Source organism: Rhinichthys klamathensis, unplaced genomic scaffold (assembly GCF_029890125.1).
Source record: "Rhinichthys klamathensis goyatoka isolate OS25496 unplaced genomic scaffold, OSU_Roscu_1.1 h1tg000018l_1, whole genome shotgun sequence".
Classification (NCBI taxonomy): Eukaryota; Metazoa; Chordata; class Actinopteri; order Cypriniformes; family Leuciscidae; genus Rhinichthys; species Rhinichthys klamathensis.
Genome location: NW_026606569.1, coordinates 839,687 through 864,890, shown reverse-complemented (window position 1 = coordinate 864,890; position 25,204 = coordinate 839,687). Strand labels below are relative to the sequence as shown.

The following is a 25,204-nucleotide window of genomic DNA, read 5'->3' as shown; positions in this document are numbered from 1 at the left end:
TGGGTATTCTCGTTCCCAATGCGCTAAGCAGCGCAGCATCGATTTTAGCTTTTGAAAGGGAACGTTCCGGGTTACTTGACTGTAACCCTGTTCCCTGAAAAAGCGGAACGAGATGCTGCGCTACTTTGCCGTGCTGATGATGTCCCAGGACTGCTCTTCAGACAAAATATCCTGACGATGCACCTGCGGCTCATCTATTTATAGCCTCGCGGGTGCACGCGAGTGTGCGCGAGTGCACGCGGGCGCGCGTCGATGACGTCACCGACCGAGGCTATATTACTTCCGGTCGATTCTATCGACGTGTTTACACACTATATTCACAGCGGTTCACGATTAAAGACGTTCCCAATGCGCTAAGCAGCGCAGCATCTCGTTCCGCTTTTTCAGGGAACAGGGTTACAGTCAAGTAACCCGGAACGTTCTCTTCTGTATAGAACTTAAAGGAGAACTCCGGCGCAAAATGAACCTTTGGTCTAATTACACATTGTTACCTAGTCAACCGTTATCTGAGATTTGTTTTCATGAATGTAAATAGTTTTATCTCTAAAAACAGTTTAGCCTATAGAGCTAGTATAACGCTAGTATATTGGGCATGGAGTAATGACAAATAAAAATCGCTTGTTAATACCACTAACAAGGCTCAAAATAGCCCCACACTAGCACGGTAGCATAATGAGGGTCCCTACCTTCAAACCGAAGCATTGAGAACTTTGTCAGTGTCCAGACAGTTTAATAAGAAGATATTTTATACATACAGTCAACTTCGCGTATACAGGCAGAAGCCATCTTTGAAAAAGAGTCTCTACCAGTTGATCTACGAACGCCGATCCAAGTGCGCTGGTGAGATGTGAACGAGCTATAAGTTGTGATAAGGTGAGCGCGAACAGTAGGCTTGGATCGGCGTTCGTAGATCGACTGGTAGAGACTGTTTTTCAGTAGCCTTTGTCATTGAGAGCATATGACGTAATTTAGATATATTTTTTAAGATGGAAAATGCGGTTTTACAGATACCAGACATGTGACTTTCAAATGAAAGATTAAAGATCCATGAGCACACCCAGGTTTCTAACCAATGACGAAGACTTGACAGAGCAGCCATCAAGTGTTAGACTGTATTTTAGGTTCGTATATGAGGACGTTTTTTTGTCCAATAATTAGAATCTCTGTTTTTTCAGAATTTAATAGTAGGAAATTACTAGTCATCCAGTTTTTTATATCAGCTATGTGTAACCGGCAGATATAAGGCCATACTAAGGTTGTCTTTCTGTGCTCACCGTACCCTCTTCCCCTCGGCCACGCCCCTAGTTAGCGTGTAAGCGGCTAGCTATTCGCTAGTGTCAAAACACTGTTGCATAAAACTGGCACATCAGGGGGAAAACGGAGTGAATCTCCGTCGTGTACGTCTTTTCTAAACTGTTCGCTGTGCTGTTGCCTGTGAGAGGTATGTGTCATCACACCATTTCAATTGAAAACATGTTGTTTGCACTAGTGGTGTGTAAAATGTAACTGTTTGATAACAGGTAGGTGACTGCGTACCAGACGCTTCCGGGTAGCATATTGTTGAGCTACCGAAGGTCTGTGCTGGAAGACGATATATGTACGCGCACTCTGTTTTGCCTTTTGGAACGCCAGTCAAGGTAACATTGGCTGTATGGCTCACAGTAAGAACGTTCCTTAGGTAGTCTGTTTGTATATGTATGTGTGTGGTAAATCGATTATTTTAATCTGAAATGGGCTATTTTTTTATGTAAACAATGCTTGTGTAATTTCTCATGTAGGTTTGCACACGGGGAGATAACTGGAATCCGATTTCCATCTAGGTGGAATGTTGTACCCATAGAGGTAAAAGGAAATGTGTTTTTTTTGTATCTGTATCACTGAGTGAGTGATCCTGGTTTGAGTCACATTTATTATATGTAATAGATTTTAATTGTGGTTGTTTCTCTCTTCAGAAAAATTGTCACTGCTGCTTTGCCTCTTGTACATTTGATTTAAGTGATATCCCTGCCTCATTTTTTTTGTTCTCTTTATTTGTGTTATTTCGTTTGCCTGTCTGATCTGGGCTAAACACAGGCGTGGCTGGTTTTTATTTGTTTTCCCCTTTTTTTTTGTTTGTTGTTGCATGTCAGCAGTAAGTGTGGTATTGGCTGCCCCAGTAGCTTGTGGTGGTAATGAATGCTAACCTTTTAGATTTCTGACCTAATCAGTCAGGCTTTAATAGTAACATTTTTTTCTTCTCTTTTGAGAACTAGAGGGTTGAAGCTGTGTCGGATCGGAGTCCTCCTCTTCGCGCACCGCACACCGTATTTGTAGTGGTAACGTTCACCTCACCATTTGCAGTGATTTATATTTTGTAGTGAGTGTGTGTGTGTATGCGTGTGCCTCTGTGTGAATAGGCAATTGAATCAGCAGCACGGGTGGTGTGTCGGTCTCACTCCGCTTCCAGGACAGGTAACCCCTTCTAAACAGCTGATCCATTAAAGCCATTATTTTTCTTGTGCATCTTCAAAGTCCTGGTGGCAGCCACTACCTCCCTCTGACCGGCCTATGGGGCCTACTCAGTGTCATCATTCTGAGAAATAAACCCCAGACTGTTTTTTACTGCATTATTTAATAAACATTGTTATACTTTTATACGGCAATACTACGTCTCTGTCATTACTTTAATATCTGTGTGTGGGAGCCCTCTTGTCTCAAGTAAGGTGTTGGAGGTCTACCTAAATTACATCTTGGTGTGAAAGTCCCCAAGTGGCGTAGTCGAGCACCCTAGAGTCAAAACCTTAATCTTATGACTCCTGTGGTCACATATGCATTCCGTTAATTTTGTGAATTGGTAGGTTTCTTCAGGGCGTGAAGAAATATAGAGCTGCGTATCATCAGCATAACAGTGAAAACTAATGCCATGCTTCCTAATGATATCTCCTAATGGTAGCATGTACAGAGTGAACAGCAACGGTCCTAGTACTGAGCCTTGTGGTACGCCATACTGAAATTTTGATCGATAAGACATCTCTTCATTTATTGCTACAAACTGATAACGGTGAGATAAGTATGATGTAAACCATGCTAATGCAATTGCACTAATGCCAACATAGTTTTCGAGTCTATTTAAAAGAATGTTGTGGTCAATGGTGTCAAATGCAGCACTAAGATCGAGTAACACTAATAGAGAGATACAACCACGATCGGATGATAAGAGCAAATCATTTGTGACTCTGATGAGAGCTGTCTCGGTACTATGGTACGGTCTAAATCCTGACTGAAAATCCTCGCAGATATCATTTCTTTCTAGAAAGGAACACAGTCGTGAGGATACTGCCTTTTATAGTATTTTTGACAGAAAAGGCAGATTCGAGATCGGCCTGTAATTGACTAATTCTGTAGGATCAAGTTGCATTTTTTTAACAAGTGGTTTAATCATAGCCACCATAAAAGTTTTTGGTACGTATCCTAATGAAAAAGATGAATTAATGATATTAAGAAGGGATCTATGAACTTTGGAAGCATCTCTTTCAGTAGCTTAATCAGTATGGGGTCTAACATACATGTTGTCGATTTAGATGATTTAAATTCTTCCTCTCCTATAGCAATGAATGAATAAAATTTTTCCTCAGGTAGACTACTGTACAATGCACTGCCTGATGGGATACTGTAGTAGACGGTTGCATAGTTATGATTGTCCCCCTGATATTATCAATCTTGTAAGTAAAGAAGTTCATTAAGTCATTACTGCTGTGCTGCTTGGAGACTTCTGGGGTTGAAGCTCTATTTTTCGTTAATTTAGCAACTGTTTCAAATAAATACCTAGGGTTTTGTTTATTTTCTTCTTTGTTTATTTTCTACCATAAGCACACTCTTCGGCATTTCAACAGGAGTCTCTGCAGGGAACACTGCCTCTCTCCCATACATTTAAAGAAAAGGGGAGTGTTTTGTGGTGGTGTGGACCTTTGATCTTAAAGAAAACAAGGTGGAATCCAGATAGACATCCCAGTCATTCTGCTGGTCGTTAACCAATTTCTTGAGGGCTCTAAAATGAAACATACATTTTTGTTTTTTAAAAGGCTTATAAACGTGGCGTATGAAAGCCTTTTTAGGAACACATTTATAACTTATTTGGTGCCTTGAAGCGTAAGATATGTCAAAATGTCATGGGGGGCGGGGGTACCTTAACTTTTCCTGACCTAGGTACATACAATAATAAAAACTTACCGTTTAATGTTGTCGTTGGTCTTTTCATCCAGGCCATTAGTTTGAGGATGATAAGCTGCTATCACACTTCTTTTGATGCACAACATTTCACAAAGCCTGAGGTTAAGCTTAAAAAATAAAGGGGGAAAAATCACTGTGAGTAAATGGGTGAAAAGCTCCTTTAGTATACAGTATGTATACTGTATGTTACTGCACTTATTTACCTTGATGCACTGTCGGCATTCCAACTTTTTGACATTGATCACATTCCAATACCTTTCAGAAATTGTTGTATATATATATAAATATAATATATGTATATATATATTTATTTGTGAGTTGATATATACTGTATATAAACTAAAATAACTATCAAATAAATAACAATTTATTGTCAACTGACATGTCATGCCAGTAAAATCTGGCACAGATGGCACCGCAAGTGTTTTACCAATCCCTGTGTGTCCACCAGTGTCCACCAATTGAAGACACACACTAATTGAAGACACACACCAATGTGTGTCTTCAAAGAGCATCCTGGCTTCCTCTTTGGTTTTGATCACTCTTTTACTTCCATAAAAAAGCTCTCCATCTACATTAAAGAGCAAACATGACTATGACAGAAGTAGACTAAAAGGATATTTGGCATTGTTGGAAAAGAAAATCAAGATGTAACAAATGAATAAACATAATTGAAATTAGGACACTTTAAGACCTGCCGCGCTGCTGACAGAGGCGCGGATCTTACACTCTTTACATTCATTATGTTAATTTGAGACCTTATTTAAAACGGACATTTTGGCATAATTGTGTGTTTATATTTTACACCAAACAATCAAATCATATGCCCAGCCCATATCGAGCCTAACGTTTTCATGAAAAATCCTAAGATGATCAATGGTGCTAGCTGGCTTTGTATGAATGTGACCGTAAACAGTTCTCATTACTACTATATATCTTGGTATAATAAAAATTAACATAAATAGTAAAAAACTTACCTCACATGAAGAAGTTCTCACGCAAGTAGTAAGGTAGCGTGTTGTTAAGCGTGACAAAAATGATGCAATACTGATGTGCGCATGCGCAGTAAGCCTTGGCAGGACAATCTGACGGGTCTGATGGAATGACAGGACACCGGTCAAGATGACTCGTAGTAACCCGGATGAGCGTGTGTTATTCATTTTGGCGGTTGTTATCTGGGAATAACATACCGCTTGATGGCGCGATTGACCAATCAATTCATTTATCTTCAGCATTTAGAAGAAAAAGAGAATCTCTCACTATTAGGGTACACTTTTTAAACCTTATATTAACACAGCTAGCCTACGCTACATAACTGACATTATCTGTTCTCCCTGCAGATCCTGTCGAACGAATCACCTGTCCCGAGATAAGAGGGGCTCTTTGTGGCTGAAGACAGTGCGGCGTCTAGATTTGTCGACACCATATACAGAAAGCAGTGAGAAGTGAATAAATGCCATGCAATGGATGTGGCTGGCAAATATTGTCCACACTTGGAGACCCTGCTGGTGTCCTTCCTGCTCTTCAGGAGATGACCACAATGAAGCTTTCCTCAGTGTGACGTATGCTGAAGCCCATGCTACTAAGTGTGAGGGATGTATAATATTTTTGCATCATATATGCATTTGTAATGTGTACAAGCACATTAATAATATGAAATTAAAGTTAAGGGCTTCACTATACTATGTAGCCTTTTAGTAACCATTTTCTGCAGATTGTAAAGCCCTTTGAAGCAAATTGTGATATTGGACTATGGCGTTATTATCCTGGCAAATGTCGAGAGCGCATTATTGTAGCGCGAAAGTACATTAATATAATGCGCGAGCGTGAATCTCTCTGCTCGCGCGCGGAATATGATGTGCCGAGCGCGAATCTCTCTGCTCGCGCGCGGAATATGATGTGCCGAGCGTGAATCTCTCTGCTCGCGCGCGGAATATGATGTGCCGAGCGTGAATCCCTCTGCTCGCGCGCGGAATATGATGTGCCGAGCGTGAATCCCTCTGCTCGCGCGCGGAATATGATGTGCCGAGCGTGAATCTCTCTGCTCGCGCGCGGAATATGATGTGCCGAGCGCGGAATATGATGTGCCGAGCGCGAATCTCTCTGCTCGCGCGCGGAATATGATGTGCCGAGCGTGAATCTCTCTGCTCGCGCGCGGAATATGATGTGCCGAGCGTGAATCTCTCTGCTCGCGCGCGGAATATGATGTGCCGAGCGTGAATCCCTCTGCTCGCGCGCGGAATATGATGTGCCGAGCGTGAATCCCTCTGCTCGCGCGCGGAATATGATGTGCCGAGCGCGAATCTCTCTGCTCGCGCGCGGAATATGATGTGCCGAGCGCGAATCTCTCTGCTCGCGCGCGGAATATGATGTGCCGAGCGTGAATCTCTCTGCTCGCGCGCGGAATATGATGTGCCGAGCGTGAATCTCTCTGCTCGCGCGCGGAATATGATGTGCCGAGCGCGAATCTCTCTGCTCGCGCGCGGAATATGATGTGCCGAGCGTGAATCTCTCTGCTCGCGCGCGGGAACTGGGCACGCGCTCTCAGATACACTTCTCTTGTAAGAATTCTCTCTCTGGGCTGAGTGGGCTGAGTGAGCTCGCTGCCTCGCTCAGAGAATATGCCTGCACTTAAAAACGTGTTCAGTGCAATCGCGAATCGCTCCTCTTCCCCAGCTAACAATTTTAGGTTATAAGAACGTTTTCATAACGTTCCCATTAAGTTATAAAAACGTTATTTCTGAATGTTCTAGGGAATTTCAAAAAGTCCAGTTTTTTAGACGTTTTATTAACGTTATTTCTTGGTTATAAGAACGTTCAATTCTCCCGTTATGTAAACGTTGTATTAATGTTATTTCCTGGTTATAATAACGTTAGAACGTTCAATTCTCCCTTTATATAAACGTTGTATTAACGTTCTTGCTTGGTTATAAGAACGTTATTCAAACGTTCAATTCTCCCATTATATAAACGTTCTCTTAATGTTTTTCTAAGATAATGAAAAACGTTTCATTCAATAAAAAAACATTAAGAAATGTTTTAATAATTATTAAAACCTGTCTTAATGTTTTTTATATAACAAGGTAGCCTATATAATAGGCCTATATGAAGAACCTAAAACAAGAACTTTCAGATTTTAAAATTAAGACAAAAATAAAAAAATAAAAAAAGACCCATGAATCATGTCTATAATATGTGTAATGTAGTCCACTGAAGTCGAGTTGAATTGAACCCAAGTAGGCCTATAGTTTATTCCAATAAACCGATTTGGGTTGAAGTGACCATATGAAATTAACATGAACATAAACTTGGAAATTGTTGTAAAAATGAGCTATATAAATTAAATTAACTTTAACTTGTGAATGTCATTGGTTGTTTTTGGTCATTATCCTTGTCCTTGTGTTCCCATTCTCTTGTCTAGCTCTGTTCCCTGTACCATTGTTGGTGATTCTATGTTTAGTCCAAGTTTATGTTCATGTTAATTTCATATTGTCACTTCAACCCAAATCGGTTTATTGGAATAAACTATACTTGGGTTCAATTCAACTCGACTTCAGTGGACTACATTACACATATTATAGACATGATTCATGGGTCTTTTTTAAAAATTTTGTCTTAATTTTAAAATCTGAAAGTTCTTGTTTTAGGTTCTTCATATAGGCTAGGCCTATTATATTGGCTACCTTGTTATATTAAAAACATTAAGAAAGGTTTTAATAATTATTAAAACATTTCTTAATGTTTTTTATTGAATGAAACGTTTTTCATTATCTTAGAAAAACATTAAGAGAACGTTTATATAATGGGAGAATTGAACGTTTGAATAACGTTCTTATAACCAAGCAAGAACGTTAATACAACGTTTATATAAAGGGAGAATTGAACGTTCTAACGTTATTATAACCAGGAAATAACATTAATACAACGTTTACATAACGGGAGAATTGAACGTTCTTATAACCAAGAAATAACGTTAATAAAACGTCTAAAAAACTGGACTTTTTGAAATTCCCTAGAACATTCAGAAATAACGTTTTTATAACTTAATGGGAACGTTATGAAAACGTTCTTATAACCTAAAATTGTTAGCTGGGGAAGAGGAGCGATTCGCGATTGCACTGAACACGTTTTTAAGTGCAGGCATATTCTCTGAGCGAGGCAGCGAGCTCACTCAGCCCACTCAGCCCAGAGAGAGAATTCTTACAAGAGAAGTGTATCTGAGAGCACGCGCCCAGTTCCCGCGCGCGAGCAGAGAGATTCACGCTCGGCATATCATATTCCGCGCGCGAGCAGAGGGATTCACGCTCGGCATATCATATTCCGCGCGCGAGCAGAGAGATTCGCGCTCGGCATATCATATTCCGCGCGCGAGCAGAGAGATTCGCGCTCGGCATATCATATTCCGCGCGCGAGCAGAGAGATTCACGCTCGGCATATTATATTCCGCGCGAGCAGAGAGATTCGCGCTCGGCATATCATATTCCGCGCGCGAGCAGAGGGATTCACGCTCGGCACATCATATTCCGCGCGCGAGCAGAGAGATTCACGCTCGCGCATAATATTAATGTACTTTCGCGCTACAATAATGCGCTCTCGACATCTGACAGGATAATAATGCCATATTGGACGAGAGAGATTTTTGAAACACATTTTCTTATTTTCATAAAAAAATAAAAATAAAAAAAAAGGTCACACAAGAGCATACATTCTACAGCTGAGTTAAAAAAAATCAATATATTATTACTTATATTACAAAGAACATATTTGCTCAAACAACATTCGATTCTTTGTTGCATTGTAATACCGGAAATCAATATTCTTGATTTCAACAACTTTGAAAAAAGCATTACTACATCTGTATCAGAATCTTTTTCAATTTGACTTTTTCTACTAACATCGATTGCCATTTTTGCTTGACCCAAGAAAAAGTTAATCAACTGACCTTCATAAGAACGTTTTCTTGAATACTTAAAACCACAAATAAAAATCTCCACAGTGAATACTTCATCAAACTGTTTAAATAAATCTTCCAAAACCCCACTCAATCTATTTGCTAATTTGAAATTTATTTTGAAGGATAGCCCCTTGAGATGTAACATCTCGTTTTCGAGGGGGTCCTAATGCTTTGGATAAAATTGTATAAATCACTCCATAACAATGACACAGGCCTCCTTTTTTTTATGTCACTCAGGTCTCCTTTCTTTGGCTCCACTGCAGCTCAGTGGTAACTTTCCACTGTTTAGACTCTCGTTGATGACTGCAACCAGATCGGCACCAATCTCAGGCATAAAAGTCTACAGATAGGCCATCTATTCCCGCCGCATCCCATGCCTTGAAGAGCTTTCTTCAGCTCTTCCAACGTTATCTCTCTACAGAGATCGGCGTTTGCCTCTTCAATCACTCATTAGTGTTTGACCTGTGTAAGTTCACGGCTATACAGGTCTTTATAAAATTCTACCGCTCTCTTCCGAATTTCTGTATGATTCAACAAGAGTGCACCATCCTTGGCCAAAAAAGATGTATACATGTTTTGCGTTCTATTTTTTCTTTCCAAATATATATATATATTTTTTGACGATACATCCATCCACTCTATATTCTTAAAACGGGATCTGATCAGAGTAGTGGTGGAAATTTTTATTCTTTCCAGTTCATTTTCAGTTCGTTCACCAAAATGTAGTAAATGGCAGTAGAGTCAGCACGAACGATCTCTCTCGTTCAACTCGGTCACGGTCAGTGAAGGGCGTATTCGGTCACTACATTCAACAAATCACTTGCTCCGTCACATCTCACACTCGAAGTCTATTGGCTCGAGTCATTCTTTGACAGGTTGAAAAAGTCTAGCGCCACTAATAGCGGATTTCAGTGAACGAGAAATATGAGTCAATGGATTACGTGAACGAGAACGATTCGTTCACCTAAAAGATTCGTTCAAAAAGAAGGATTCGCTCACGAACGTGACGTCACTAGATCAGAGCCCCTTGTGCTTTCAGGTCGAAAATTCCTGCCAATTCTTTCTTTTTTCTATTTAAAATTTCAATAAGCCCTTGATTCTGTTCAGTTCCAATAGGTTCTTGAGGTTTCTTTATATCAACTTCTAAATTTACCATTGAAAGACTTCATTCTTTAGTGATGTTGTAAGCATACAATTGTTTAATTTGCGTTTTTCCAAAATCCCACCAGCCACCACTGCTGCAAAGATTGGAAATCAGATTTTTATTGGTTCTAAAATTTTTCACAAAAAAAAAAACAAAAAAAAAAAACTTAAGAGGGACAATGTGTACTTTTTTAGGTATTTTATTATCTAAAATCAATATTTTTATTCATAAATATGTCCTCAATGGTGTACAAATACCTCTGCCAATTATCTGACTTATCCTCGTAAACAAATAATTTATTATCTTTATATACATGGGACGAGTAGGTCCACGGAGGCTTCCATGTCGTTCCGCCATCTTGAAAAACTAGAATAGCAGAGACGGACAAAAAGTACTAGGCCAACGCGTTTCCACAGCGCGCTTTCGTTCAGAGCCAGCGTGACGTGACTGAACGCAGCAGAAGCGGAGGAGCAGAGCAGTGAGAGGCGCTTGTCACTGCCCCGGCAAGTTTCACAGTCAGTAATTCATAATCAATTCAGTCAAGTTTCACACTTCATTCGTTTGTTTGAAATAACAAACCTGTTCACCCGAAGGAACACTCGACGAGGTGCTATTAGAAGACATCCTGTCACAGCTCTTTGGTACATAACGGCTACCGTAGATACAACACGCATTTGAAAAAGCGAGGCGCTGGAGAGCACAATTCGTTTGAATGCAAAATACAATTTCACCGCTAGATGGGAGACATTTCTACACAGTGTCCCTTTAAAGATATCTCTAAATTCCACATCAGTTAAAAGGCTGTTATTAAAATGCCACATTGCACTCTTTGGTTTTATGGATCCTAAAGTTAAAAAACACTGTACTGAACTATGATCGGAAAAACTATCTGGAACAATAAAACAATCCCTAAAAAGATTAAGTTGATGACTAAAACCAAAAAATCTGTCCAATCTTGCTAAAGACCACATATTATTTTAAGAGTGAACCCATGTATATTGTCTCTGTGTTGCAGTTTGAAGATGTGTGTGTGTGTGTGTGATGGCGAAGGCCACACTTGAATGAACATTTCATTTGAATTGGTTCTAGTTTTATTTTTTGTATGCGAAAATTCATATTTCGTTTGATCGAAGGAATGAATGGGGTTTTTGGTCTATTATGAATGTCTATGTAATTACTTTGTTTCTTTAAATATAATTTACCCAAACCGTGGAACTGGAGAAGCTAATGGTCTCATTAGTGTCGCAGACAGGAGGGGCCCCCCACCTCACCTCACTACAACAGCAGGCTTGGATCGGCGTTTGTAGATCGACTGGTAAAGGCTGTATTTCAAAGATGGCTCCTGTCTGTATACGCGAAGTTGACTGTATGTTTAAAACTGAATGAAATGACACAGAAATGACTGGGCCCCTGAAAAGGTCGAGTGAATGGGCCCTCCCCAAATCTGCTATAGGCCACTCATATCATGCGTGTGCTCTCTCTCTTACTCAGTGATGGGGCTCATAGGTACTAGGGCTGGGTATTGACACCAATTTCACAATTCGATTTCGATTCACAAGCTTGCAATTCGATTCGATTTCTACTATGATTCGATTCAATATTGATTATTTTGGATATCAGGTACAATACATGGCAAATGTTTTCAAGGAAAACAAATCTCTTAACTAATGCTGTAAACTATGGGAGTCAGTTGTAGCCTACTATAAAATTGAAGGTAAAAATGAACTGATTTGTAGCTATACAAACACTTAAATTACACTTATTTATTTTTATAATAAGAAAGTTTAATGAAATATAAACATTTGGCTGTCATAAAAACTTGCCAGATTTATTGAAACATATGCATTAAATGTTGAAGAACATTAAAAATTATAATGAATATGTAATATGGTGCATATATTTAGCAAAATTCTCCTCTCTAGAGCTATTTTTTTCTAGCTGACTAACTGACTAAGTTTATTTTATTTTTATTTTTATTTATTTATTTAACAGGGACAGTGTATGGCACTCAGCCATACCAGAATTAGCTACAAGCTAAATTTAATCTGTAGTCCCTGGGCAGGAAGAGGTAACATACAATTAACAATCCAACAAACACATATAAATATACCATAAAACGTCATTATGGTCACTGGATATGGTTTTTCTGAGGTAAATGTGACGTTACATGACATTGTTTACAAGCTGTTTTACTGACGTCTTTCCACGGTTGAAACACTGATTGAGCGATACCACGTTACATCACACGGATTTCGATAAGTTGTACTCTATCTTTTAACACACTTTCAGACGCTCATTCATGTTTATTTGGCGCTGTACTGGTATCATTAAGGTGGAAAAGAAGATCATGTGCTTTTCTTGAGCGGCGCAATATATACAGCTTATACACTCTTATACAGCCATCTTCCTTGTCTTTCTGGATGTAAAGCCCTTTATAGTGTCTTTAAAGTCATTAGCTGTATCATTCGGCTCCTGGCTATCGTTCGCCTGACTGGGAGTGCAGCTTTCTGAGCTGACTGAAAAAAGTTGGTCAATACATTATTATTATTTGGGTCTAAAGCCCTTGCCAGCTCACTCTTTTTCTTCTCCTTTCTTTTCTGGCACCCTGATTTATGTGCAGGCCCTGGCATAGCAAGGACATTTACTCCAACATTAGCTAGTATTTGTTTCAGGTCACTTGCGCTGCCGACCACGAACTGGCGCGAAGCGCTGGCGTTTTGACGTTGCGTTACGTACAACAAAAAATACCTTACTCAGACCATTTTCAGGAGAGGGGTGTTTCATTATGACACAGGCTACATTTTACTAAAGCAACATTAAATAAAATGCATTTTTTTTTCTCACTTCCAACAATTAATGGTGCTATTTTGGTTCAAAATAAAATATGGTAACCTTTGCTTATATTTAGGATGAACATAACTATTGCTGGACTGCATGGGCTCCCCCTAGCGGCTGGGCCCCAGAAAACTGTCCTGGTGTGTGTGTGTGTGTGTGTGTGTGTGAGAGAGAGAGAGAGATGTGTGTGTGTGTGTGTGTGTGTGTGTGTGTGTGTTGTATTGTGTGAGAGAGAGATATAGAGAGGTGTGTGTGGTGAGCACACTGGTGGTGTTGAGGAGATCCTTTCCTGATATGATTGTAAAGCGGGCCAAATTATGAAGAGTATCAGTGATTAAATCATTATTAAACTATACCCATGATGAGACTTTAAAAAATATATACTTTTTATGAATTGATGTGTTCAGTTTTCTGTACTCTGTACATGGTTAAATAATTTGTAATGTTCAAAATGTGGCTTAGTGTGTGTAACACTAAATAAATGCTGATTAATAAATGAATGCAGTGTGTTTTTGGACATAACAACAACACAGTTCCCTACAAAGTTACCATTAGAGGGTTTGTTTTTTTACAGTAGAGAATAAAAGCCTAAATTCAAACTGTTCATCATATAAAGCGATCGAGTCTCTTCAGGAGATTTGGACTAAACCACTCGATTTAAATAGATTCTCATTAACTCTGTTGCGTGGAAATCTGTCAGATTTAATTTAAAAATATCTTCATTTGTGTTCTGAAGATGATGGAAAGTCTCCCGGGTTTGGAACAACATGAGTGTGATTAAATGATGAATCTTTTTTTAATTTTTGGTGAACTGTCTCTTTAAATGTGTTCGGGGCGATCGACCGACCGCGTGCAGAGCAGCCGCTGTGACGTCACCGCCAGCGCGAGTTCCAAATCACGTCACAGGCCGAGTTGTTCAGTGCAGCGGTTATCAGCCTCAGAGTCAGTCAGTCTAACATTGTAGAAACGCAGTTGCAGCTGTAAAGCCCAGGATCTGCAGTGGACACGATGTTTGCACACTCTTCAGTGGACGAGGAGATCTGCAGTGAAGTGTTGGAGGAGCCGCGGGGTGGCGCTGTTGAGGAGAGAAACACTACAGAGGAGTGTGAAGCTCCCGCTCCCCCTAGAGTCGCGTGGGGGGACAACACCACAGGTTCATTCTCACACACACACACACCAATACACCACAGGTCCATTCACACACCATACACCACAGGTTCATTCACACACCACACACACACAGCAATACACCACAGGTTAATTCACACACACACACACACACACACACACACACACACACACACACACACACACACGCACACACACACACCAATACACCACAGGTTCATTCACACACTATACACACACACACAGTGTCTGTGTATGGGCTATATTATATTTATATATACTGTATAATTATACGTGTGTGTCGATTTGACAGTATGTATGTGCTAAATCAGTTTTCGTGTGTTTTTAGTGTTGGTTTGGTGTGTTTGAGTGCTCATTGTTACAATTACTCAGCAAAAGTTCAGTGACATTTTTATTTGTCCATGGTTGAAAGCAAATACTGATACTGACATAATGACATACAATATGGAAAATTGAACTACATACATAACTAACTACTAATATAACTACAATATTCAGAAGTAAACAGTGTAGCTGACTTCATGTTTATTTTTAAACCACAACTTCAATGTGTGCTTCTTTTACCGATATATTTACCGATATCTTTTGCATTTCTAATCCAAACAACGTCAAACTCGGCACTGCACTTACTCGTGCCCGTAGCAAGACACCCGTCAAGTCTGAAATCCATCGGACTAACGGTTCGAGAGATATGCGAATAACAGACAGACACAGACAGACGTTCCTGTAGTTTATAGACAGATTCTCTAAACAATGTAATGACATAAAAAAAATACAAAATTTACAAAACTTTTTCCTCTGGGTCTCAGGAGCATATAGACAGAAATAAACAGAAGGAGACAATTATAACGTGACTTCCATGCGCAGCTTTAGCAACGTGTGTGTCATTTTTCTAGTGTTCTTCAATGCAAAACTAGTGAATCATTCAGCTGTAATCTGTGCTAATAAAACACACGTTTCTCGTCAATATTGTTGTTTGCAGAAAAGCACTCAAAGTGGACGAGAGTGTGTGCTGGCGCCTCGAGAGCGTGGAAGGCTGGGAAACGTCTCTTCCACACCAACGAAACCGAAGTGTGTGCTTTTGTGCCTGAGCAGGAGCGTCCACACACACCGGCAGGTCCGCCGGAGTCCAGGCCGACACACACACCGACAGGTCCGCCGGAGTCCAGGCCGACACACACACCGACAGGTCCGCCGGAGTCCAGGCCGACACACACACCGACAGGTCCGCCGGAGTCCAGGCCGACACACACACCGACAGGTCCGCCGGAGTCCAGGCCGACACACAGATCGACACACAGGTCGACACGCAGTGAGTGTTCATTATTATCACTCTGATTCATCTCCTCTTCAGCTGATAGTGTAATCTCTACTCCTGGCCTCAGGTGTGTGTGTGTGTGTGTGTGTGCTGGACATTAACATGCTAACGTGTGTTTTTCAGGATCCTTTAAATCTCAGTATGAGGTGGTGAAGGAACTGAAATCCAGAGGCGATCGCAGTGATTATATGGGATTTCGAGTAGCGGACAGCAAACGAGTAAGTTGCTCAAACCTTTCCCCTCTTGTTTCCTTCTGCCTTTAGTCTTTCAGTCCTGACATAAACATACAGGTTTGATCAGAAGTGTAAAGATTGTAGATTATCATGCACACAAACAAAAATGGACCAGATTACTTACGTTTGCAACAATTTTCTTCATTTTTAGGTGATCATCAGCGTTTTTAAGAAGAGCCGGCCTGAGAAGCTCGTGGAAATGGTAAGTTGACTAATTTATTCTTCATGAAATTCTCCAAGAATCGTTTTATTAAATTGTAATTTGGTAACTGATAAACCTGTATGTAGACAGTATAAGATATAGTTGAAAGCCTAGAAACATCAACTGTAAAGAACATTGTTTTCATCTTTAAAACTCTTAAGCCCAAAGTATGTGGTTTATTAATGTAAGTAATTAAATGAATATAAACATGTGATTAATTGACTAATGGCTTGAATGAATGACTACTCTGTAGTCAGGGCAGCCCGAGAGTTTACTTTGAACGGCTCGCGAGATGGAAAATGAAGTTTCCCGGGCCTTTAGTCATGAGATTAGAGATTAGTTAGGAATCAACTAACCTTCTCTTTTCTTTAGCCGGGGTATTCCACACCTCTGAGTCGAGACGCCGCTGCAATGGTGCTGCTACAGAAGCCTAAAACTAGCACACACATCATAAAACTATATGACATGTTTGTCATGAAAGATGAAGATATACTGGTAATGGAGTATCCCCAAAACGCCATGACCTTATACGAGTACGTCCAGCGAAACCGAGGCAGCCTGACCGAATACGTAGTGAAACACATCATTCGGCAGCTCGTTGTTGCGCTGCAGCACTGCATGGATCATGGCGTTTATCACGACACACACTTGAAGAACGTCCTCATCTACTCGAACAGCCTGCAAGTCCAGCTGATGGACTTCAGTGGCGCACTGCTCCTCCCAGAAGGACGTGAGTCGGCTTCTCCAACACCGCTCACTGCTGATGTGTTTGATGATGCTTTACTAAACTCTGGAAATGTATTCTTACAGGAGCGGATGAACCCATTTTAAACGCAGCGGTCAGAAAGTACGCCGAGTGGGCCGCCACTGACGACATACGCAAACTGCTGGATGCGCTGGTCCCGAGAATAACCCGTTGGTTTTGGCAAATGTCATATCTGTCCAAAGGTGAGACCAACGACAGGAATGAAATGGAAATAACATTGCTTGAGAAACATATAGAGCTCAGTAAAATGATTAGTGTAAAGTGTAAAACAGCGGATTGACAATGAATGTTTAGCAATGAATAAATGTTCATGGGCATCCAGAGAATATCTTAGTGACAGCAAGAAATGCTGTGTATTTCATGGTAACATGACCTCACATGAACTACATTTCTCAAAATCTGTTTATTAAGAGTGTCTATAAGGACAAACGTGACTGATCAACTGTCTTCTGAAAACGTTTACAGAATTGCTGGATCTTCTTGAGAAACTTCATGACAGAGGGTCCCGGATCACCTTAGATGCCATTTTACAGCATGACTTGTTTAAAAACCCTTCAAAGAGAAGAAAGACGTTCCCCTTCAGCGTTTTCCAGCGTCCCTGAGGGATTGTTCGTCCCAAAGAGGCCAGTTTCAGCTCAAGCCCAGACGATAAACCAGTTGGGTCTCCCATTGCTGTGCCTGTGGCTTCGACACGCTTCTCCCCGTGTTCCTGTGTGTCGGAGAGTCCCGAGTGCCGTCCGTCTGCCGAGAGTTTAGATGGACTGGCATTCTCTCCCCACACACAACTAGGAGATCAATGTAATCGAAAGAGCCATCAGACACGATGCAAGACAGCGCATAATGAGCAGAGAAGCACATCTCATATACAGCCTATATTACAGTAAGTTAAATAGTATTTGGGTTTATATTTATATATATAAAAATATATTTAAAATACCAAATCACACCGTAAATTAAACAATCTTAAACACAAACATTGATTCACAGTCATTTTTTATATGTATTAAATATGCATGTTTAACCAGTTGTCATGATAACTGATAAACATATTCACAGGAATTCTATCATCTTTTAATTATATAGTCTTCTAAAATGCGTATTAATAACTGATCTATATAAATGACAGGATTGCTCATGAAATCATAAAAAACTTAAGCCGCCATATTGGTATTCCCTAGTATTTTATGGAATTAATAGGAAATCATCAGATTTTAATGAGAAAACAGCGTTTTTATATCTGAGGTCTCCCTGTACATTCTTACAGCGCAAACGTCCTAAACATTTAAATGTTTATTGGTTTAAAGTCTGGAATTTCCCACTTATTAAAAGTTATGTTTATCTTTATTACACTAGCGAATATCAGATCAGCTGATATAAAAAAAAAATGAAAAAAAAACCCATGTTGAATCAAAATATTACTTTCTAAAGCTACTTTTTGTAGTGTCTATTTGATGCTTTTCTCATTTAACACAATAATGACTTTAAAGCTGTAGTCTGTAAGTTTCGCCTCTTTGTCGCCATCTCTGTTTGAAACCTGCAATTGCAGTAATTTGCGGAGTTATCTTCTGTACGTGTGTTGTGCATCGGCACGGCTCCTCAGCGCGGATGAATCTAATGTCTTTGGGTTGTATGTGTCAGTCAACGCACCAGTATTCACTGTACTTCAGATTTACAGATGCTACATCTCGGAAGTAAGTCCAAAATAAGCAGTTTCGCTGGAAAATATCGTCTGAACAAGTAACATGTCTGCCGGTTTTGTTCTGACCAACTGGGGGGAAAATAAGGTTTGCAATCAATCGCGCTACCAATGGTGATTCAATCTAACGATCGCAGCTCAGATCACGTCAAACTGCACATATTATTATTGTTATACTTAGTTCTCAAATTGTTAGTTTTCAACATTGCGTGACTACGTGTATTTAGTGTGTATTAGTGTTATCTGTATAATTTAATTTCTATACAGTCTAGGCTAATCTCTATTGTCATACCATTTGAATTTCATCTAAAGAAATTGTTATTTTAACCTCAAAAATCAATTTAATATAAAAAATATAGCAATTTAATGTTACGTAGAACTCGTTCTCTTTGAAATACAATTTTTTCCCCTTTTTTTTCTGCTGTGAGTAAAGGCTCTTTAAGTGGGTGGCCCAGACAGGTCTAACACTTTCGGGTCCATAAAAACATATCCTATAAAAACCTTTTTTTTTAAAACCGTAACCAGGGCCTTTCGGTTCACAAAACAGATATCATACAGCTGAGGATTTAGGGACGGGGTAGGTGTGAGAGGGTAGGTAGAGCAAAAAAATGGGGTGAAAAAGGGTTAGAATCACATCAGGAAATCTCCTGGATAATCATTTTCTATTCCCTTTTTCTTTGTTTGAATTCTCTAAGGAAGTGGAACCTATTATTATAATTTTTTTTTTTTTGTTGTTGTTGTTTTTGTGTTTTTTTTGTTTTTCTTATTATTAAGATGTTCTTATTTCTGTTGTTTTTCTATTCTAGTATCACCTTTCCTGTTGGGATGTGTTGTTTTTTTAGAAACATGAAATTGCTTGACCCTTTGCTTTTACCTTCTTTGTTGTTGTTACTGTGTTTCTTTAATCCTCAAAAATTTGAGCCAGTGTTTTACCATGGCGTCCGCCGTTTCAGGGGACCAGTGAATATTATCCTCCAGTGTTCTAAATTGACTGGCCGGTAGTAGTGGGATAAACTGGGTTCTTTCTTTAATGATCTTGTTAAGAAAATCGATGTTTTCTTGAACCCTAGTGGGTAGACTTCTACTGTAGTTAATTAGCTGGAAATAAACAGTGGCTGACGGGAATGTGGCTTTGACTGCCCCCTGCATTCTCTCGATGGTTTTATTTAATATAGTGGTATTGCCCTGTTCCCTATCATTGAGTCCAAAGTTCATCAAAATCAGCTGGGTGTCTGGACTGGTCTTTGTTTTGTTTTTAATTAGGTGATAGGCATGTGCTAATTTAGCCCCCGGATAACAGACCGTTTGCACTATAGTCATTGCTGATCAGGGGAAGCCGGGACAGGTTAGAGTCTCCCAGGAATAGGATGGGCTTTTTAGGAATCAGGGACCAGTTGTCATATTTGTCTTTCTTGCAGACATGCCGTTCGAAGATGCCATAAGACTGGTGGTCCAACCTGGTCTGGGGTTTGGGACCCTGTGGTTCTAACGATGTTGTAGAGCTACTCCCAGTTTGGGCTTCTCTTCTGTCGGTTTGTGTTTCTGCGGTGATGGATTTAGTTGTTGTGGTGACTGATTTGGTTGTTTTTTCTTTAGAAACAATTGATGATGTGCTGGGGGACTCTGTGGTGGGGTAGAAGACCTCCTCCTCCTCTGAGTCCCCTGTGGCTACCGCACTAACTTCTACAGGTTTACTTCTCTTCGGGGCGGGGTCTTCTCCAGTTTCTGTTCCCTCCTCCACCATTTTCCGACGGGTACTAATTTCTTTTGGGGCTTTTGGTGTCGTGGTGTCCGGTACCGTGGCTCCGGTCGGGTTTGTAGGGTTCATAAAACTCCGGACCGCTTGGGACGCTTGTTGGATTGTGCTGTCCTTCAGTGTTTTAAAGTTTTTTCTCCCCCACTTGACCGCGATGTCCCAAGCCTCCTCCCATCTACTCACTGAGGTATGGGTGATCCTGTCCTGAGTCGAAATCAGACATTCCGAGTAATGTTTCTTCAGGATTTCCATACCAATCTGAAGCCAGTTCTGGGCATTTCCAAAGATTAGGTCTTCCGTGCCCTGGTTCATATTGAGGAGTGCCGGTTTAATGGCCGCGTTTAGCTCATTCGTAATCTGTTGTAGGCGACGAGGTCTAACATCTTTGGCTTCTCCCTCTCTCAGGGTTTTCTCATGGTGAAAGGTGTACGCGTAGAACTGCCTGACAAGTTTTTTGAAGTTTTCGTCGGAATCCATAATGCCTTTGGTGTGTCCTAGGGTGAGATATATAATGATTAGGGACGAATTCTTAATCTGAGATTCTCTTTTTTTATTTTTTATGGGTTGGGGGGTTGTTGCTTTTTTTTAATAATCAGCTGTAAAGTGAGTAAAGGCTGTAAATGATCCTCCACCTGCAGCCTCCTCACATGTACCCACTAACCGGGACTCCTTCTTTATGTGTACAATCGTGACGTGACGACGCAGAGACGAGCGACAGAAGCTCGTATTTCCCCTGAAAACCCACCAGTGCCACTCACATTATTACAAGCTTACCGGTGTGAACTGGGCGAAGGTAAGCTGATGGTTTTGAACACTGGCTGGTTATGTACTTGCCCAAATTCATTTTGGATCATTTTTAACCAAAAGTAGTTTTGGACTGTAGCTTTAAATTGTCTTTTGGGGGTAATGTATCAGTTAAAATAACATTATCTACCAATTAGCATTACCACTTATAGTATACAAATTTAGCGACAGTCGTTTTTACATCACGTAACGATATGGAACGCAACACAATCTTCTAAAATAAATGTATATTTATTTTATATACCTGGATGAATCATAAACAGAATTAAGCTGTTTTTATTAATCTCACAAATTCACCTTTTACTGTGAAAACAATTCAGCATTACACAACACTATAAATATCTTGGGTTGATACATTTCATCCAAGTTTGACATAAAAAGCACAATTTCACAAACTAGTAAAACTGAAACAGAAGATGGTCTTTGTTCTAGTTTTTTTTTCTGATTTATTTTCTTACTTTATAGGGGAGATAAGAGTGGCTCTTTGTGGCTTAAGACAGTGCGGTGTCTAGATTTGCCGACACCATAAATAAAACAGTGAAAAATGGAAGTTTTAATCATAACTTGACAACATGGTTGTTACAAAAATAACCATATATGTCTGACATTGATTTCCTTTTTACGTCAACTACTTCAGCCTATACAAAGCACAATTTCACAAACTAGTAAAACTACTTCTGATCAAGCATTCCTGAGAATGAAAGATTCATGTGAAATGACTGAATAAAGCAGATCAGAGTTTAATGTCTGACTGTCATTCTTCTCATTCTCACGTCTGGTAGAAGTGAAAGACATTTCAGAGCTGCTGTTCAACAACTGTTCAGAGGAGGGGAAAATAAAGATCGAGATAAGAATAAGATTTCATTTGAGGTGAGTGTTTCATCTTTCTTTAGTTGTTTTCTCATTTGACTGTTTATCAGTGTTTCTGTGATTCCTCAAACAGTATTTCATATCATGCGTATTGATAAGAATGATGATAATCATATGCATTTCTAATCAACAGTATTTCTCATTAATTGGGTTCTCGACTGTCTGGCATTTACAGTATTTAAAATATTTGGTACTTTAAATATTAAAATAGATGGTACAGAAAGATAAAAGAGAAACATGAAATGAAGTGTAACATAAAATACATTTACTATAGTAACTAATACTGAGACAATAGTTTGGGCAAAGAGCACTAATGATTTATTTATGACTGGGACATTAACCTGCTTTCTGGAAACCCCTCCAGGACTGTGTGTGTGTGTGTGTTTTGAACATGCCTCATTTGTTTTCCTGAAATGGTCCTGGTTGAACTGGTTCCGAAGATGAACATTGTTTTGCAGTGGTTTCAAAATCACCAGTCATGACACAGTGGGTAAATAGCACTTCCTGTATAATTACTGAAGCTGTCAGTCAGTTCAGCGCAAATTCATTGAGTGTGAAAACTCCCATTTAAACATTGAATCTGACTAAACCTAATCATTTATCTTTTATTTGAATTGTGCTTTTATTTTAATTGTGTCTCCGCTTTGTTTATAATGAGAGGATTTGTGTGTCTGTAGAACTTAGTAACATTTCGCTAAACAAACTCATTCAGCGTTTTGAGCGATACTGAGCAGATTTTCCATATCGGTAACTTAAACATCGGAGTGATTTGCTGGCAGCGCCTGAGAAGCCCCGTGGTGAGGAGCAGAGAGTTCGCTCAGAGTGTTGCGCTAATCACTCCGCCCACGTAGCAGCGCTTCGCCTTCTGAGAATATAGTTCCCAGTATGTATACGGTTAAAAGATGGCTGTGTCTCATATCACCTTGTTATTTGTACACGCTGTGACTATACAGATCACAACATGTAAATAGGAAAATGTTGGCGTTATTTTGTCACTTATTGGGATTAGTATGCTAGCTGGAGCCATTTACTTCCAGTCTTTGTGCTAAGCTAGGCTAGCGGTGGGTGCGTCAGACAGAGATGAAAAAGGTATGTATGGACTTATCTAACTCAGGGGGATACGGGGAATAAGCTAAAGTCCCAAAAAGTCGGCGTGTTCCTTTAAAATATTGAATTGGGGGGGGGGGGGCGGGGCATCAAGGTATTAATCGATATGTTTCCTTCTAAATATCAAATGAGTTGAATAACTTCTCTGGAGATTTAAGGGACCATTTCTTTGTTAAAGCCTTACTTTCCAGTTAGACTAAAGTTTAGCTATCCTTGAGAGACAGAACGCATTATCTTGATGTTTTGAGAGGACTTTCCTGTTTATAGTTAGAGCCTGGCCAAATCCAACCTTGGAAAAGCGATGTGTGTGTTAGTCTTTTTGGTTGCAGGTTAAGGAACCACTGGCATTATTGGAGATTGACTGAGTTGTTGTTCTGGACATGCTGGTGTTCAGCAACCCAAATCTGCGACATGGAAGGTCACGACGTGCCTGACTTCAGCGTCCGAGTGTCAGCTGCATAATCCATGGAGAAATGCTTCAGTATATCTGTATATGTGTGGAAAATTACTGTTTATCTATTTCTTAGCCAATGAGAATCATTCAACCTGTAAATGGTATAATTGCTGTGATCTGTGTAACTGTAAGCGGTGCGGCCTACGAACTCCTGTGTGAGTCTTGAAGCTGACTTCTGCTGATGAAACTGCAAACTATCTACAGTAAAACTTTAATTTATAATAATTCTGGCTCCGGGTCTTCATTCATCATATCTGGTTCTGGGTCTGTATACCCCTCATAATATGCTATTAAAAACTCGTAGGTAGTTGCCACAAATGAACTTCCGACTCTCTCCCATGCCACTCAAACAGGGCCGGCTCTAGCCCTTTGGTTGCCCTAGGCGAGATTGAGTTTTGCGCCCCCTCCCCCCCCCCCCCCCCCCCCACCCACCCACCCACCCAGTTGTATTGTACAAATACATTTTATCTGACCATGTAACTTGTAGTAGATAAATTACAATTTCTACCACCAGTACTATTATTACTAATCTAATGGGCTGCTACAAGGCTTAGGGGGTTTTAATGTTAAAGTCATCAATCTGGTGCACTTTGAGAGTTCAAAATTAAAAGCTCCAACCCATATTCAGTGTGCAAATGTAACAAAGAAAAATGCAAACCTCTTGTAGATTGCGCTCCTCACAATCGAGCATGCTGGTTGTTCCTAAAACTCGCTTAAAGTCTTTGGGTGACAGGGCTTTTTCCTTCTATGCACCTGTCCTTTGGAATTCTCTGCCTCTTGAACTTAGGGAAGCCCAGTCTTATGCCATCTTTAAAGGTCAACTTAAGACATACTTTTTAAAACTTGCATTCACTTGTTGATGTGTTTTTTTTTGACAATTGCCCATTGTTTAGGCCTATACAGCGCTTTGAGAAGCTGCTTTTAAAGGTGCTTTATAAAATAAAGGTTATTATTATTATTTTGTTACAGTGTCTGTCTACATTACACTACTGCATAATAATAGTTATAATATTAATCCCATGACAGTAATAGCCATATATTGTAAAACAAATGCAATGAAAAATAAAGGAAACTTTCATAGCCTACTAAGTTTTGTACACATTTCTACTTGAAAGCAAGTTATAACCCAGCGCCACCAATTAAACAAAACAAAATGAATGGGCCGCCGATGTACGAGTTTTATGGGCCGTTCAGACAAAAAATAAATAAATATATAAAAGTATTCGAGATGTATCGGCCCAAAAAGCACGTCGGCCCACCGGGAATCTCCTGGTAGTCCCTATGGCCAGTAGGCTACATGCCTTTGCACAATACTAAGTACATTTATTTCGTTTGACACCTTAATGGCTGAGATGAGAAGACTTATGTAACACGCTGCTTCAGGAAGAAGGAGAAGGATAGCTCACAACTGAAGATGTTACGTGCGGAGGCCAGACAGACTCACGGAGGCGATATGCATCTCACAACTCGTGCTTTATTCCACATCGAACTCGTGCACTATCTGTCGCACGTCCTCCCGTCCACATCGTTACTTAACCAGCAAAGTAAAATAATATAAAAGTCGGCATCAAACAGAAACTACACACATGGGGTGTTCGAGGCACGCGGCATATGACACATACAATACCAATAATGACGACTCTTCAACAGGAGCGCGCAGCTCTTAAAGGGGCCACACCCTACCTCCACTTGTCACAGATTCTTAAA

The 25,204-nt window shown here is 40.0% G+C and overlaps 1 long non-coding RNA gene across 2 annotated transcripts; it reads left to right on the top strand.

Annotated features, from left to right (window-relative positions):
• Positions 1-1,277: 1,277 nt before the first annotated feature.
• On the top strand, positions 1,278-2,642 carry LOC130070726 (uncharacterized). 2 transcript variants are annotated; one of them, XR_008803913.1, is made up of 4 exons: positions 1,278-1,445; positions 1,525-1,637; positions 1,779-1,842; positions 2,253-2,642. It is a non-coding gene; the product is annotated as an uncharacterized LOC130070726 (long non-coding RNA). The 2 variants fall into 2 exon arrangements; XR_008803912.1 differs by having other exon boundaries at positions 2,247-2,642.
• The last annotated feature ends 22,562 nt before the right edge of the window (positions 2,643-25,204 follow it).